The sequence below is a fragment of the Mastomys coucha genome, unplaced genomic scaffold (genome assembly GCF_008632895.1).
Source record: "Mastomys coucha isolate ucsf_1 unplaced genomic scaffold, UCSF_Mcou_1 pScaffold16, whole genome shotgun sequence".
In the NCBI taxonomy this organism is placed as follows: domain Eukaryota; kingdom Metazoa; phylum Chordata; class Mammalia; order Rodentia; family Muridae; genus Mastomys; species Mastomys coucha.
In genome coordinates this window covers 3,090,609-3,100,730 of record NW_022196898.1, presented here as the reverse complement: position 1 = coordinate 3,100,730, position 10,122 = coordinate 3,090,609, and the positions used below count along the sequence as shown (strand labels likewise).

General features: G+C 43.0%; 1 long non-coding RNA gene across 1 annotated transcript; it reads left to right on the top strand.

Moving 5' to 3' along the window:
- The first annotated feature begins 1,320 nt into the window (after positions 1 to 1,320).
- Positions 1,321 to 9,421, top strand: LOC116094016. The gene is made up of 2 exons (XR_004119927.1): positions 1,321 to 1,462; positions 9,241 to 9,421. It is a non-coding gene; the product is annotated as an uncharacterized LOC116094016 (long non-coding RNA).
- The last annotated feature ends 701 nt before the right edge of the window (positions 9,422 to 10,122 follow it).

Below are 10,122 nucleotides of genomic sequence, written 5' to 3'. Positions count from 1 at the left end.
CAATACCTCTTTAGCAATGTTGATTTTTCATGGATTTTATTACTTTCCTTGTTACTAAGTACTTAGCCCTGAGATTCAGGCCCGAATCCTGTTCAAACAACCCCAATAGACCCCGGTGCTCAAGTTGCACAGATGAATTTTGGAGAACGTAATCAAATTTACATCTGGAGTCCCTTTCATTGAAAATAAATAGAACCTCAGGGGAAAAAAGAAAAAGTGTTCTCTTCCCCAACTCCACCCCCAGCCCCCTGCCATGGCTTTAAGAGAGGCTGCAGTAGTGTCTAAGTAGCACCCACTTTGCAGAATCCTTGAAAGGTGTTTCGAGAGAGCAGGGGAGTACAGGCTTTGACAGTGTTACTTATTCACACTTAAAATACATGGTGATTTAGTGCTATCACTATAGAGTCTAGATAAGTGTCTGCTCGGTGAATACTGAATGAATTAAAGATGAGAGTCTGAATTGCTATCATAGGCATGTTAGAGTTCTCCTGAATTCATAAGGATTTCCTTGGGTAGTTTCTACTCAAACCACTGCCAGAATCATATTGAACTGAGATGGACATGGCCACAAAGACTGCTAAACTCATTGCCTGCACTAGAATCACAAAGGGAAAAAGTTGGTATCCACCCCACATTGCCACCTGGCTTAGTCCCTGACTACTGGCCTCTCTGTGGTAGGGAAAGCAAACCCAGGGGACCATGCTAAGTTTGAAATAGCATCCAGGTTTCTGGGTCTCACCATCCATGTCTAGTCTATGAGGAGGTCTGTCAACAAGAGACTCAAAAATTTCTATTACATTTGGGAAGAGTTACCTAGGAAGGAGGGCACACTGACTTCCCCCAGGCCTGATGGGAAGCCTCTTACTTGCACCCAGGCAGTGGGTGACTGGGGGCTGTGAGGGACACTTCACTTGGAGACCAATTGGCAGCCTGTCAGCTTGGCCTGCTACACAAGTCAGAGGCCCCTGAGGAGGCCTGGAGATGTTTTGGCTCCACACCCAAAAGCACTCTGAGCGTGGGGCAAGAAGAACCAGCCAGTCTTCCAGAAGGGCCAGTTTCCCAAGAGCAGCAGCCATGGGCTGCCAGGTATAGGGTCATGCAGCCAAGGCCACCGGGAGATGTTCTAAGCTGTGTGGTGAGGGAGAGAGAGCTTAGGAATACTCAGCTAGATGAATGTGGTCAAACACAACAAAGAGCCTGGCAGCCTTCTACCTCTCCCTTTCCAGGGTAAAAGTTGAGTTTGAAGATTCCTCTTGTATAAGAATTAATATGAAAAGAATTCTGAACCCTATTATGGCATTGTGTTATAATAATGGAATGCTCTCCCCGCCCAATCTGGCTTGCTGTCCCCTGGACTGTGCCAACAACAATCCAGTTCCACAGCGTATAAGGGTGGCTGTGGGGACAGCCTCCAAAGCTGACAGAGAGGCTATGAATGCTTCATGATGGTCAAATGGACAGAGTGAGTCTGGGGACGGCAGCAACCTTCCTGCATACATGTGTGGGCATTGGACGACACATGGTTGGTGCTGGGGTGCCTCATCCCTCTGAGAGCTAATGAGGACCCATGTGGCCAGTTTAATGCTTGAAGGCTGCAGCTGAATGACCAGCTCATTGTCTCTGGTGCAATACACAATGGGTTCCAGAAACAGAAAACAAAAATGCTCTTTAAGCAGTGAGCTGTATTCCGGGTGGAAATTAGGAGTCCGGAGCAAAAGATTTTCCTGCACAAACCAGATGGGAAGGGAATACTGTGGCTGCACTTTTAATCTATTGGATAATCACAGCTTATTCCCTGGAGTGTAAGGATTTGACAAAGTTTCTCTTGCACTTACCAGTTCAGAGAGACGTTCTAGTGACCAAAGGGGAAAACATCTCTACTCAAAGCCATCAAATGCCCGGATGGCTCAGGAAAGAGGCCATTTAAACTTTGCAAGCAGGATGGAACTCCAGCTGAAGTGTGAGGAATCCGAGTAAGACATGAGAAAGGTCTTCCAGTGGGAGGTCCAGCTCCATTCAAAAGGGATGCTGAATCGCTCCCTGAAAAGGGAATGTGTCGGGTGTGTGAGGGGCGGAGTCCTGCAGTTCTACAGAAGTCCCTGGCTGCTAATGCAGTGATGAGAGAGGTTTGTTTATGTTGAGTGTCTGTGTTGTTGGGTCCCTATCATTCTGTCTTCACCCAGAATCTCTCCGTTGGAGACAGAGCACCTTCTTCCATTTCCTTTTGACCAAGTCTAGTCTCCCCTGACTCTGCTTAATCTTTCCTTAGGAAATGCTCCCTGGGTGGCCTCTTCCTTTCCTGCCAGGGCCCCGGGGGGCCTTTCTGGGGATTGAACAATGAATGGCTGTGGAAGAGAGGTCTGGTTGAGTTAGCTGCTGTGTGCCCACATCTGTGCATACCTTTCTTTTCCTTTTCTCTATGGAATCCGTTCATCTACTAACATGTTTTAACGGCCAGGCCAACCCTCTTCCACACAGAGCAATATCAGAAAACCCAAGAAACTCAAAGAGCCAAGAAGGAAGTCATTATCAATCTCCATGGGCGTATTCTAAGTCCCAGATGTGAAAGAAGGAGGCCTCTCCCCACGGGTGCACAGAGAGTTAGACACTAGGTGAAGATGCCCTAAAGCTGAGGGGCTGTCCAGATGCACTCTGATGGACAAGCCAATTTCTTCAGATTAAAGGGGAATAAAAAGGACTCCCCTTGCCCATTTCAATGTTACTCTTAGAGCACGAACCAAATACCTCATTCAACTATGTATCTTTACTGCGAGGGAAGATGTTCATTCTGCAGTAGTTAATAAATGCTAGCTGCTGAACTAGCACATGAATAAATTTTCCCCAGATTCAACATCAGAAAGACATTAATAAATTATATGGTGGGGAAAAAGAAATGAGGGTTAGTAGGTTAGTGAAACTAGTAAGAAGACTGTTGGGAGAGGACATGTTGGCAGGACTTGGTCCCAGAGATTGGGAGCAAATACAGAGAAGGAGTCATTTGTGGGTTTGCCTGTGTTGTCCAGCACCCACATAGCCACGTGTGCATAAACAAAATAACAGCCACGTCACTGCCAAGGGTAAGGTCAGCCAAGGCTAATCTAAAACAGCAAGGATGCACGACACAGGCAATCATAGAAGGGTATGCAACTCACAGAATGTGACTTTCAACATACCTTGTCCTCATAGCTCTTCCACTGGAATAAAGAAACTGGAGCCAGAGTCATGGGTTGAGCTGTATGCTTTTCCACTGAGGAGTAGAGCATGGCTGTGCCCTGCAAAGCCTCTGTCCATGGACACCTATTGAGCCTCATAGAGCTCTGAGGTGAGCAGCCAGCCCCGTGAACATTACCATCAAACGTTCAGTGACAACTGTGTTTTTGATGAGTGCTGTGCTCTGAGCTCTGTGAAGGGTATATGAGTTAGATAGAGTAATAACCACAAAAAGTGCTCAAGAATGACAATTGCATGTCTCTGATGGCAAAGAAAACTATAGATACACACAGAAAAAATAAAGAAAGGACATGCTTAGATTGTAGCCTTTATCAGTGTTAAGAAACTAACGGTATGGCATTGGAGTGTACGCTTGGGCACATATACTAAATATCTATATATCTGACTTCTTGCAGCTTTCTTTCAAAACACAGTACCCATGAATATTTTAAGGTTGCACTGAAATGTGTATGATTCTTTTTTGAAATGATTAAAACCATTCTCGACATATTACCCCAATGTCCTGAACTGTCTCCCTTTTGAAAGCCAACAGCAAAGTCATCATCAATTGTGATTTCTGTGTTCCTTACCACCCTAGGGAGTGGGCAATGCAATAAAAGCCATCAGGCCCCACATTTGCATCAAACTACAGAGGAAAGCATTTAGGAGGGACAGAACCCAAGACAAAGGGACAGGTTGAGGAAAGAGCTAGAACAAGATGTGTCTGGGGGTGGGGGGAACAGCTGAGGTTTACTGCCAATGTCTGGGCCAACTCAAAGTGCAGCTGCTGCCTGTACCTTGGGACAGCCTAGTATGCAATCAGCAAATGGTAACACTAGGATAGAGCACACTAAGAACTTACTGTAAGAGCCAGACTGCTGAGTGAGACTAAGCAGCAAGCAATGACGGTGCTGTATGCCACACAGGACCCTTGGAGTCAGCTGTGGTGTGAGCTTCGATGGGCAATGGGATGATCACAGCAAGGAAATGGAAGTCAAAGAGAACCAAGCACTGAAGCGTTGGTGGAGGGGCATCACCACTATTTTTAGGTTAAAAATAAGTTATACCAAAAGCAAACCCTAAGGTCAACAGTCATTGGTGTGTTGGCCATCATCACAAACTTACCAGTCTTGTGCAAGGCCTTGACATGAGCCAAAGGGTGTGAAAGTGAGGCAGAAACGTGAGACATCTGTCTACTGTGTATGTGACTCGACTATAAACATAAAGCTATTTTGAAAAAAAAAAGTTTTAAGAGTAAGGGATACATTACAGTCCCTGAAATAGAATTGAGATATTACATATCTATGAAATACGTTTTGGTGTAAATGGAATAATTAAACATCCAAACATTCAGATTAAACCTCAAGTCAGCCCATCCCAGCCTCTGCTCCAGAGAAAGTGACTCCCAGAGTTTTGCTGCCAACCCATTTCCAAGCTTCAAACTAAGTATTTTAATGATCAAGAACCATAAAAGAACAATTGACTTGGTCTTGCATCTGCAGTGTTTCTGAAATTACTTCCCTAAAGCCATCTTGAACATTCAAATGCCACATCCATCATGGCTGCAGAACCTCTCTGCAGAATTTGCTGTGCTTCTGCATGCTGTGATTGGATGCTGGTGGCTTCCTCAATGAATCCTGCCCTCCTTTCCCTTTCTGTGACTTTACCTGTGCATCCCGGTCTGTGTCCAGCTTCCCTGGACCTTACTTCTCAATCTTACTAAGGTTTCTTTCTGCTCCAAGCTTGATCAGTTCCTATGTCTGCATTCTAGGCATCCCCATGACAGCTGAAGCTTGCTCTTTCACAGCTGGTCCTTAAGCATCACCCTCTTCTCTTTCCTCTGCCTCTGCCTCAAATCCCTCACACCCTGTCTGTCTTACTGAACATTCCTGTAATCCACTCTCACTCCTTTACACTTGTTGCAACCACTGGTGATGTTCAGGGATTTTTTGTTTTGTTTTGTTTTGTGTTTGTTTTTGTTTTGTTGTTGTTAACAGTGCCTGAGTTATGGCAACAGGCTTTCAGCCTTGTGGCTTGTCCCACCCTGCCAGCCATTCTTTTCATTGTCATCAGACACAGATGTGATCTTACCATCCCTCTTTTTAAAACATTGTGACCTTTGGCTAGAGAGGTAGCTCCGTAGTTAAGAGCACTGACTGCTCTTCCAGAGGAGCTGAGTTCAGTTCCCAGCAAGCACACAATGGCTCACAACCAACTGTAGTGCGACACAAAGCCTTCTTCTGGTATGTCTGAAGAGAGTGACAGTGTACTCACATACATAAAATAAATTTAAAACAAAACAAAAAAACAACAAAAACACTGTGGCCTCTTGCCTAACAGCATCCCGCCTAGCCTATGGCACGCAAGCTTCTGCTACTAACCTTTCCATGATCGCTAAGGCCATCACTTGTTATTCTCCCACTCTACAGCCAAATCTACAAAGTGGTCTGCAGACTGGCAGCCCCAGCACCACCGGGAAGCATGGAAAAACACAGTGTCACATCCTGCCCCAGGAGTAGACTTGACCACACTCTGTATTTTGATAACATTCGTGTTCACATATCCTGTGCACGTGAAGTCCTAAGACTTACTCCTCTTGAGCTGAGCTCCTTACAAAAAAGACACTCAGAAAACCTTCTGTGCCTATGGAAGCATCTGATTAAGACGATTTTTATGCATATTCCTATTCATTTTAAGTTGAACTTTTGCACATATTTTGTGAGTTGTCCATTTTAACACACTGTCCTGCACACTTGGCTATCCTCTTTATTTTGGATGGAATGGTGGTTGCCCCTCCATTGGCTGAAGCTACTTTTGTATTTTCCAACATCCCCTCTTCCAAGAAGCTGTCCCCATCCCTTCCAATAGCTTGCTTCTGCTACCGCGCATTCTTGCAAACATTAAGATTACGTTGTTTTGGACGGTTTTAGTTATTGCTTTGCTTAAGGGCCTGTTCATTTGCCTCTCTAGATTGTGGTGTCCCCACGGACAAAAACTATGCCACTCCTAGCCCTCAGGATAATGATAGAAGACTGACAGCTTCCTAAACAAATCCAAGGAGCTCTTAAGCACAGTGAATGCCTTTTGCATGATCACATGGCTGAGACTTCCCCCTGATTTCTAGTTGCTGACACCACAGCTGAACAGATAACTGCAGAGAGACAAGGCTGATCCCCATTTACCTGTAAGCAATCCAGAACATTCCAAATAATATTCTCTATTTTTTTTCAGTTCTGTGTCTCTTTGGGGTATATATATATATATATATATATATATATATATATATATATATATTTTAATTTATTATCATCATCGTTAGTGTGTGTGACATGTATGAGGTGTATATGTGTGGCATGTATGTGATTTGTGTGCATTGTATGTGTGTGATAGCGCAGTGTTGAGGCAGACGTCAGATCTGTGGAGTTGGCTTCACCCCTCCTCCATCTCCATGTAGGCTCCAAAGTTTGGGCTCATGTTATTAAGTCTTTGGGGTAACCATTTCTGTTAGTTGAGACAGCCCCCAAACTTTATTTTTTTGTTTGACACTTGCTGGCATATTGGAGGGGGGCAGTGTATATGTATGTATGCATGCATGCATGGCACTGGACATCTGAGGAGATCAAAGCACAACCTGAGAGATTTGGTTTTCTCTTTCTACCATATGTATTCAGGAATCAAACTCAGGCCATAGGCTTGGCAACAAATTCCTTTGCCCACTGAGCCATCTCATCAGCTGGGGTAGATAGATTCTATAAGGCAGAGCAAGAAAAACATCTACACATGTCTGGCATGTTTTGCTTGGTGCATACTTTGAGCTTAATAGATACACAGCCAGGCCAAACATGACTGCTCATAGAAGCAGAATTCTCATTTGGAAGACAGTCATGTCATGTTTCTGTCTGCTCCAGGGTAACCCTGCCTGATTCTAATCCTAACGTGACATTAAATTAATTAGTGGAATAGTGTGATATCTAGAAACAAAATGGTGGCTAATAAATTATTCAGATACACACACTTCTCTAAATCATTTATAATGAAATTTGCTGTGTCCACAGGTCAAAGAGACGTTATTGAGCCAGATCTTTGTATTTTCTTTTTCTGTGGTGCCGGGTGAAGCATGTTACCTAAGTGCTCAAACACTGAGCTATGTCTCAACCCTAAATTTGTTTCTTTATACACAAACTTGAAATTAGAGCAATATTTCTATCTGCGACACAGGGTTACTATGAAGCTCTAAAAACAAAGTACATAGAAAATACAAACTTGAGGCTAGCAAGCCAGTTCATTAGGTAAAGATTCCTGCTACCAAGCCTGATGACTTGAATTTAATCTCTAGTATCCACAAGTGTGGAAAGAGAGAACCAATTTTCTCCATGTGCACATGGGCCATGCACATGCCCCTCCCCACTTATACACCTGCACACAATATAAATAAATAAAATCTAATACACTTCAAGAATAAAATTGAATTTAAATTTTTAAATTAAGAAAATCAAAACTATATACTTGAAAACTCTTAAAATGTATAGCATTATTTATTGACATTCATTTTTTAAAAGATTTATTTATTTATTTTATGTATGTGAGTACACTGTAGCTGTACAGATGGTTGTGAGCCTTCAGGTGTTTGTTGGGAATTGAATTTTTTAGGACCTAGGCTCTCTCCATTCAACCCTACTCACTCCAGTCAACTCTGCTCTCTCAGTCCCTGCTTATTCCAGCCCAAGGATTTATTTATTATTATACCTAAGTACACTGTAGCTGATTTCAGAAGCACCAGAAGAGGGTGTCATTATGGGTGGTTGTGAGCCACCATGTGGTTCTGGGATTTGAACTCAAGACCTTCAGAAGAGCAGTTAGTGCTGAGCCATCTCTCCAGTCTCTAACATTCATTTTTTTAATGTTTTTTTTTTTTAATATCACTTCTGGCAAACAGCTGTAGATCTTCTCTCTTAAGTGTGTTTCTTCCTGGACTAGAGGGATGAGTCAATGGTTAAGAGCACTTGTTTGTGTAGAGGACCCAGGTTCAATTCCCAGCACCCACATTTGCAGTTCATGACTGTTCATAACTCCAGTTACAGGATGCACAAGGTACTCAGACAGATGAGTAAAACACTCATACACATAAAAACAAAACAAAAATAATTTACATGGCTCTTCCTGTCTTTCTCTTCTATATATCCCCTACCCATGCCCCCTTTTTGTATTCCAAGAATATAAATGCCACTTCTAGCTAATGTTACTCAGATGTGTGCAGAGGGAACTCTTCAGGATATACAAGGCTCTCCACTCACTCACTTCAATCAGAACTAGAACAAATCAGACAGACACGTCCTTCTAGAACAAATCAGACAGACACGTCCTTCCCCAGATATATGGTGTACTTAACACTATAGAGAATGGCTTACAGCCAAAAGGGTGACATCATTTCCTGTTGCTTTAGTTCCTCTCACCTACCCTGCCATGTGTATCACACTAGATGAATGTGTGTTTGCTCATGTGGAAAGCTGCGCAGACACAAAGTAGCAGACAGGAAACAGCAAAGAGGCCAGAATGTTACAGTATCGCTTTCACTCAGGCCTGGGCAGCGCCCTTCACTGGCTTCTTTTAACAGTAAGATGCTGGATCCATTCAAATTGAACTCATTAAACTTTATTAATTTCTTATTGCTACTCTATTCCAATCTCCATTAACTAAAAATGCTAATTAATTAAAGTTGACAACACTCAGTGTTAAGTGAACCTTAGTATTCTCAAGGCCCTAGAATATTTCCCCAGTACCAAATAAATAAATAAAATGAATATACCTAAATAACATTAGCTCCCAAGGTTGTTTTTCTTATCTAGCAAATGAGACCCGATTTGCGACGGTAAGTATACCTGTAGAGAATACATAGGGTAGTTAGCTTTGGGCAATTAAAATCTAAGAGTAATAAAATGATTAATTCATGGGAGACAGAAAACATGGTCATGCTTAGAGTCTTTGCCAGTAGAGAGAGGTGTTAATCTCAAATTTCTCCTCGGAGTACAGGCTTCGATTAGAGACCCCAAGATGGATCTTGTGTAGGCAAAAAGGGATCCCCTCTGGGTGAAGATAGTCCTGGACATGGTAAAGAGCAACGGACCTGTACAGAGGCCCAGCTGTGGCCTGCTGGGCTGACTGTCCCACCAGCAGACAGGCTTCATCAGGAATAAAAAACATGTAAATATCATTGAACATATTTCTGTGGCTCGTTTTTAATGGTTTGTATTAATGGGTATGTAATTTGTTTATGATAACAGTTTCCCTAACATACTTTAAAACACCTGCATGAGCCAACTCAAGTCCAACAAAAAGCCTTTTGCATGGCAAATATTCTTAGCGAGCGGTGTTAGAGAGCTAGATGATCTGCCACCAGCTTGCCATGATTCACTGCTGTGATCTGACTTCTCTTCCACAGGATTTTATTTCAGCCATGGAACTGCCATGGTAGATGACAGCAATGTCGGCCATGAGAGGTGTCTGACTTTGAAAGGCCCACCACCTTTCTATTTCTTCATTAGTCTGAGTTTATATCAACTATCACTGTAGACAGTTTCAGAACCATTACTTTGAAATTTCCCCTAGAGCATCCTGAATAAAATGTGAGGCAGGACATTAGATTTCATTTTCCACTTTGTGTTAATATCAACTTTCCAACATGCATTCTGAAAGGAAGAAGTTTATGGGATAACAATGGATTGTATGAAGGAGAAATGGGAAGAGTCATGCTGCACGGCTCCAAGCTACATACACTCTCTGCATTTAAGGATGGGTGGGTGAAGCAAGCTAGGGAAAAAGGACTTTGGAAGTTTAAGTGCTGCTTAAGATTGTATGCTCCTGAAGAGGCAGGAGTGATCATTACGATCAAAAGACCTTGTGGGAAATTCTCAA